This window comes from Lygodium microphyllum, chromosome 4 (genome assembly GCF_053477565.2).
Source record: "Lygodium microphyllum isolate KBCC chromosome 4, Lygodium_microphyllum_v1.1.10, whole genome shotgun sequence".
Classification (NCBI taxonomy): Eukaryota; Viridiplantae; Streptophyta; class Polypodiopsida; order Schizaeales; family Lygodiaceae; genus Lygodium; species Lygodium microphyllum.
Genome location: NC_141138.1, coordinates 36,437,217 through 36,444,653, shown reverse-complemented (window position 1 = coordinate 36,444,653; position 7,437 = coordinate 36,437,217).

Genomic DNA, 7,437 nt, shown 5'->3' with positions numbered 1-7,437 from the left:
GGCAATGATAAATGTACACTTGATAAATTATCTCTTTAAATGTTAGACAAGGTTGGTGCATGTCATGAAATTGGAACGTTGCATTTTTAGAATTGTTTGTCTTAGGAGATTAGTTGCATGTTGCTAATTTTGGTGCATTTCCTAAGTAATGAGTCTAAACGCCTATTACTTAGGGCAAAGGAATGAAATTGTTAAGTGCATTGGCGGTGAAGGAAAGGAGTATCTTACATTTAGCCAATAATTCCCTTCATTATGATTCTCACGAGGAAATTGTTAACTTCCATTTCACGGCATGAAAATGAACTCCGGTCTTGTAAGTTGCATGGAAAAAGGATGCTTGGAAATGGATTAAATCAATACTAGCCTTGTGTCACATGAACTTCATTTTCGAGGTTTTTGTATCTAGGGGTCGTATGTTACATATTCGCAAACTTGATTTCGTCAAGTTGCATTTGGAGAAGGTTGCATGGTTTATTAAAACATGAAATTCTAAAAGCTTAAAAAAAGAATCGTGGGAATGATTCTTGAATGTAAGTCCTAGTAGGTTCAATGAAAGTTATTCTGCAAATTATCATGCGTTTTGATTTTAATAAGAAAGGTTAGGGTTATTGCGAATCTAGTGGTACGAAGTAGCAATGAATCGCGTGTTTACGTGAATTGTGACATGTTGCAACTAGTTTTCTCCTTTAGATCAAGTTAACATCTCTAGGAATGGTTCGTCCTTGTCGCAAGACAAGTAGATCGAATTATCTAAATCACCTAACCCATAAGGGATTCGTATAGGCATGGTTCAGTCGATACGATAAATACCCCAAGTGCTAACTAGGGTTAGCACGTTAAGGATTCAGCCTAGTTTTGCACTTGTTGCCAAGTCAAAACCCTCAAACCATAGGTCCTACCCATATTCACGGAATGTTGGGTCAATTGGACGCTCATGCAAATAACGATCTAGGGTTTCGACCCTAAGGATCACTCGTTCAAATGCTAAAACTCGGATTGAGTTGGAATCCCTAGGACCGAACATTGTCGGCCTAGTGCAATTAGGATTGGGTTGGGTAAGAAGACACCCTAAACCCTGCTTCTTGTCTAATCATAATTCCTTGATGAGAAAACGCCGTTCAATGGGGGTGTGGGAGCTTTCGCTCAACTGCCAAGACCCACGGACCACTTATTTTTTCAAGCATTCCAAGCCGAGCACTAATGGCTACCTCTCACATAGCCGACACGCCATCCATATCTACGGGTGTAGTGAGCTTACCTCCATGTCGTTCTAGTTACCTCCTCTCCCGCACACTCCGGTAGCTCCATGATCCAAGTGCAAGCTTCAAGCAAGCTCCATCCTCAAGCTCCACACTCCAAGCTCCATTGCTGCGAGCCAGAGAAGAGAAGAGAAGAGAAGAGAAGAAGAGAGGAGAAGATGGAGAGCTTCTCCTCCTCGATCCCTCACCCTCACACGCTCACTCCCTCACACTCTCACACTCCCTCTCTCAAGCACAAGCTCAAGAAAGCAAGAAGAAGAAGAAGAAGAAGAAGAAGAAGAAGAAGAAGAAGAAGAGGAGAGCTACATTTGGCCACAGACAAGAATGAGCTTCTCATTCACTTTTCAACTTTATATACAAAACCCTAGATTCCTTTTGGGCGGTCATCCCCTTTTCCCCTTTTTTACATGGCCGACCGTAGCCTAGGCCCTTTTTCCCATTGTCCTTCTATCTTCCTAGCTTCCTTTCCACCGCCTGTCTACGTTTACAAATTGCATGGGTGAGAGCTCGGTGCTCCTTGAATTAAACCATGATGCACTTGCGCTCTTTTACAAAAGTTTTGACTTGCACTTTTCCTTGTGCGTCTTTGTCTTCCGTTTCTCTTTGCCTTGGTCTTTGTCTTTGTCTTCTGCTTTAGCTTTTTCGGATTTTCCACCTTCGTTCGTTTGAGGGTTAACATTACCCTCGCCCTAGACAAGTGCCAGTCCCATGGCACTCACTGTCATATAGGTAGCAGGCTATAGCATGCACCGAAGACGTGGGTGACAAGGACGCTTGTGGTTTCCATGGAGGAGTGTTGGTGGTGGTGTGAAAGAAGGTCCTAGGGGACCTGTTGGTGGCCAAGGTGGCAGGTGGAAGGGTTGTTGGTAGGGCTGTTCTGTGTTGGGGATTGCATTGATGGCCAGCACAAGTGTAGGTTTATTGGGGATTCCGCACGTGACGATTCTTTGCAGGCTTGTCGGATGGTAAGGGATAAGCATTCAGAGTTGGGGGTCGCTAAAGAGCGATTGAAATATCATTGGAGGCTTCAATACTTGCAATTTGAAAACCTCTTGTGTGGTCTCTCCCTAAGGGGTAGTGCTAGTCTTCTTATCATGCACAATACACTTTTGATTAGTTTGGGAGATAGGTCGAACTCTAAGCAAGCTGAGAGTATTTTCCTGCACTTGAGGACCCAAACTGTGTATATACTTTGGTGCAAATACTATGTAAGTGCTTGTGCATAACTAGATATTACGTAGTTAGAAGACTGTGGGCTAGTTTCTCGTAACAATGTGTGGATGAAGCAAAGTTGTCCATGTTGAGAAGAAGTACACATGAAGGTATATGAGACATCCTTTGCATTGTGACTGCACGACGTAGCATAATTGAATACAGGGACACCGCACTTTCAGTAGCTCTGGAAGCTATTGGACTTGCTTGATGAGGATGGTGTACTTTTCATGGCCACTCGTGCGGTGCTTACCACCATTGATTGCAATGGTACTAAGGCAGATTGCAAGAGAGAATTGTGCAAGTGGGTTAGGGTGACAGGTCTAACCATAGGCGAGACAAGCTCCCTAGCTATGTCCTGCCCTTGATGTGCCCTGAACAATTGTGAGTGATGCTAAAGGGCTAGGGGACTAGGGACGGAGCCAGTCGACCAAGGTCACTGGACGTACCTAATTTGAGGACCCCTAGGTGTTGTGCTATGATCGTGGGTGCTTCTTATCTTTTCGTTCATTTTTTTTTCCTTTCTTTCTTTCTTTTTTTTTTGTTTCTTTTTCTCGTGTTGTTTTCTTTCTTTCTTTCTTTCGTTCTGTTCTCTTTCTTCTTCTTCTTCTTCTTCTTCTTCTTCTTCTTTTGGGACTTGACTGAGTACAACCATTACAATATGTTGAGGTTATCAGCCTTTCAATGGGTTGGAAAATGTCAAGCTTCGAAGGCTCAAGAAATGGATATTACAGTGATGATTGTGCTTTAGCCTCGTTGTTAGAGAAGCAGTTGTTGAGATGGGGAGATACACGAGATATTGCAAACCTCCTTGCGACACACGCAATGTTGGTACAATTGAGGTAACGACTGTCGTGAGCCAACTATAGAGCTTGACCCAGAAAGAGAGCGTATCTCGTGAATATGCTTTGGGCCATGCGATGTGGGTAGTCGGCAAGGGCGATTTTTGCTTTCGGCAGCGTGGCTTTGCCGCGGCTCTGTGTGGGGTCGATGGTCTTGCGGTGATCGGGCATTGAACACTTTCGCAGAAAGACCTGTATCATCCTGCATCCACTTGTCACTTCATGAGAGTACATGCATGGTATATGCCGCAACTATAATAAACCAATGCAGCACAAGGAGACATCACTTATCTGAATTCTATGGTGTTGACTTAGATATTTATCACCTGCGCTTGATTAGCTTTTTCTTTTGCTAAAGACGTAAAATACATTAAACACAGATATGAAAAGTTCGTACAATTGGGGAACATGTCAACACTTAACCATTTGAAGACAAAGAGTCGTGGCCAGGTAGCTTTTAATAAGACTTTATACAACATAGGGCTACTCTATTTGTACGAGGCAGGGCGAGTCTGGGTGGTCGGGCGATTGGGGCTCTACTGGTGCGAGGCTCCCATGGGGTTGCGCAGGGAACATGTCGGCCGGGACATGAATGGTGTAATCCCTGGCCGCCACCGTTTCCAAAATGCTTTTGAACAAATCATTGAATTCTTCCCTGTCTCGAGCTGCCCTTTCTGCCTTTGAGCACCTGGTGCCCGAGTGTCCATTGGGTGTTTGCGCAACTGGTGTTGCCACTTCTTGTGTGCTGCTTTGAGCTTCTGCTCCCTTGTCCCGGGGATTCTTCGGCCTACGTCCGAGATGGTATCACTTAGGCCCTCATTTCTTCGCATACCGTTTGAGGGTGGGCACGTAGCGCAGCGGCGGAGGGGTGTGTGCTGCATGTTCCCATCGGCAGCGGAGAGTGTCTTTGTAAGCTAGCTGCCCTCGGCTCTCCATGTTTTCCTCGTAGGGGGACCTGCAAGGTGCGATCCAAGGGTTAGGCCTTGATACAGGATACAACTGTTTGCATGGAAGGGATTTTAGTATGGTTTATCAAGCGCATATGACAAGAAGGGGAGGGGTGAGGCATGCAGTGTTTGTTGTAGAGGGATGGCCCCCATGATGATGTTCATTTTGCCTCCAGCCAATTAGCAGATATTGGCTTATGCTAAGTTGTGTGGACTGGTTGTCATGGAGTGGTGTAGGGCACATCCCCGAAAGGATAGACCAGAAAGGGGGAAAGGTGTATAGAAAGGGACGGTACTCCGTCTACACCATCAGTATACTCTCATTCTTAATGTATCTCTACCAAGTATGCACAAACGCTTCCAACTGTAATGAGGCAAAATGAATCTTCATATCATCAGTCTTAGGAAATATATCAAAATAGGACTCTAATTTTGAAATCTATTCCTCTAGGTCAAATGGTGAATTCATGCCTATTGTACTTTGCCAAAATTATTTTATCTTTTAATTCCCTATCATGAAAAGATTACTATCCCAAAATGGACTGATCATAGTTAGTAGGCATTGGACCTCCAAAATGAGGTGGTAATCTTCAAAAAGGCGGTTGAAAATTAGTGTGGAGTCTTCCCAATAATGGTAGAGGATCTCTAAAAACTAGAGGATTCGGCCCATAAGCTTTGGGATTAGCATCATTCATGTTGCCCAAATAGTATTCATGCCTTTGTGAAGTCTCTTCTACTTCGTATTGATTATATGGAATGCCTCTTTGTCCAATAATTCCTTGACCTTGACCATTAATATTTGATGGTGTTTGGTTGTGCTTTCTCTCTAGCATCCTTGGTTCCCATTTGCATTTGCATCCATTGAGAGAATTGAGCCATGATTTGTGCATTTAATTCTATGAGTTTGTCAATTAAAGCCTTTGTTTGGGTAGTGAAATCCACCAACTTCTCAATAGAAGACTTTGATTGATGACTGGACGAAGCCATTTGCTCAACTCTGGATAATTGCTTTATATGCCTTTGAGCATGTCTATTCTCATATTCACACACGGTATGAGTAAGAGCACTAAGTTCTCCTTACATTTGCAGCTCTTCAAGGCTCTTTTGAGGCATGCTTTCTAACAAAGTATCTCTGATTTTTTGGGCATATAATTTATTTGGGCCTTATTATGACCTACCATAGTAATGCAGTCCTACAGGACACCGTATCCATAGATCGGCTATAACTTGAGCTAGAAAATTTTGATTTTCAAACTTTTTGATTCAAAACAAATCCAACAACACTCTCTTTGAGATGAGCTCTAGTATACTATAACATGTTTAGAACAAAAAATTTTGTAACCCAATGTCTGAGGCTATCTAGGCCTGCATCCTATTTTTACCTATAAGTGTCTTGTTTCCACCTGTAAAACCAAAATGATTGTACCTAAGGTCTTCCAAATCCTATGGGGAACTAGATATGATCTATGGGCAACCTAAAGTACCTGCATCTATATCCCAATGAGGAAGATGGTATCTGTAATGACCTATTTATACCTTATAGTGTATTGTAATAGCCATGTTTCACCCTATTTTGATCTTCAAGAGACTTGAATCTTTGGAAGTACTTGTATCTTCAATTCTCCACTCGTGGTACTTGCATGAGGGATAAAATGGTAGGACATGCTCTCTATATAGGCTCAGACTCATTGAGAGGTGGGAAAAAAATCCCTTGGGTTGGTTGGTTTTACCCCTTCAGGATCTTTAATAGTGGGGGAGGGTCACCTCATTATTGTCCCACTATCTCCCCTGACATCCGCTTTTTTCCTATGTGGGAATCTCAACATGGTAGATACATTCTACTCTAATCAATCAGCATGATATGCATTATTGAAATATCCATATAACTCATTCCATGGTATACAATAGGATTGGAATTGATAAAATGAGTAGGGAGAGGGTCTTACCACGTAGTGACTCATTGTTGACTTACCCTTTACAATGGATTATAACATGTTTTGCCATGAATCAAACAATCATCAATAAAGCCATTGGATTAGAGTGAACAATTTGACCAATTAATTGGTTCTTGAATAAATATGATCGAATGTAATATTGAAAGCTCAAGCAAAAGCTTCTAATTTACTATTTGAATCAAGCAAGCAATGCATTCCATGAATGGGCTGATTTAACCAATGATGGACCAAAATTTGATGGGAAATTTTCAATTCTTAAATCTCTCAATCAAATAGATGAAGCTCAGTAATTAGATAGATGAGAGAAACCAAGAATCGAAGGGCAATACCTCTTGTATGGTTTGATAAAGGCTTGAATAATCCTAGGTCTTGAATAAGCCTTCGATTGCTCAATGCTGGATGAAATAACCTTCAATCCTTGTTCCTTGGATGTTGAAAGTAATCTTGAAGCCTCAGTAGCTTAAGATTGAAGCCTTGAACCCGTTTCCCCCAAGTCTTGACTCCATGAAAGTTCTTGAAGTTAAATCTCTTGGCCAATCTTAATCTTTGCAATTTCTTCAAGGAATCTTAAAAAAACAAATATCAGGGCTGAAATGATAAAGAATCATCAAGATATATGAGAGAAATTGAAGCTTAAACTCAAGCTTTCATGGCTATCCATAGACTATATGGTAGGGTTTTAGGAGATTAAGAAGATAAAGAATAGAGTACCAATCTTGACATTTTCTTGGAGCTCTCACCAACTGAAGTACCATGGCCTAGAGGATAGGCATCAAAAGCAAGGAGCAGGCTAAAAAATGTACTGCTTTTTTCAAGCCTATTGTGTGCACCATTGTTGAGCTTTCTTGAAGCTTATTGGTAATCATTATGAAGGATATGAAGCAAAGAAGCTTGATCAAGTGTTGCTTTGTTAAGAACAACAATGGTTTGAGAGATAAGAAGAGATATTGGATACATAAAACTTGTAGGAAAGATTCAAGAAAGGGGAAAGAGAATCCTCTCTTTAAAAAGCAACTATAGTTTGTTTTTTTCCTAAGTCCGATTAACCCCTATTTTACCAAGTTACCTTCAAAATAGCCTATAATGGATGCACAACGTACCATTTTAGCCAAATCTCACCAAGACCTTTGTCAAAGCCTCAAGATTCATCTCTACTTCAAGTAGAATGCCTACAAGTACCTGCCATGTGGCACCTATACTTTCTGTCTAAGATTAAACGGTG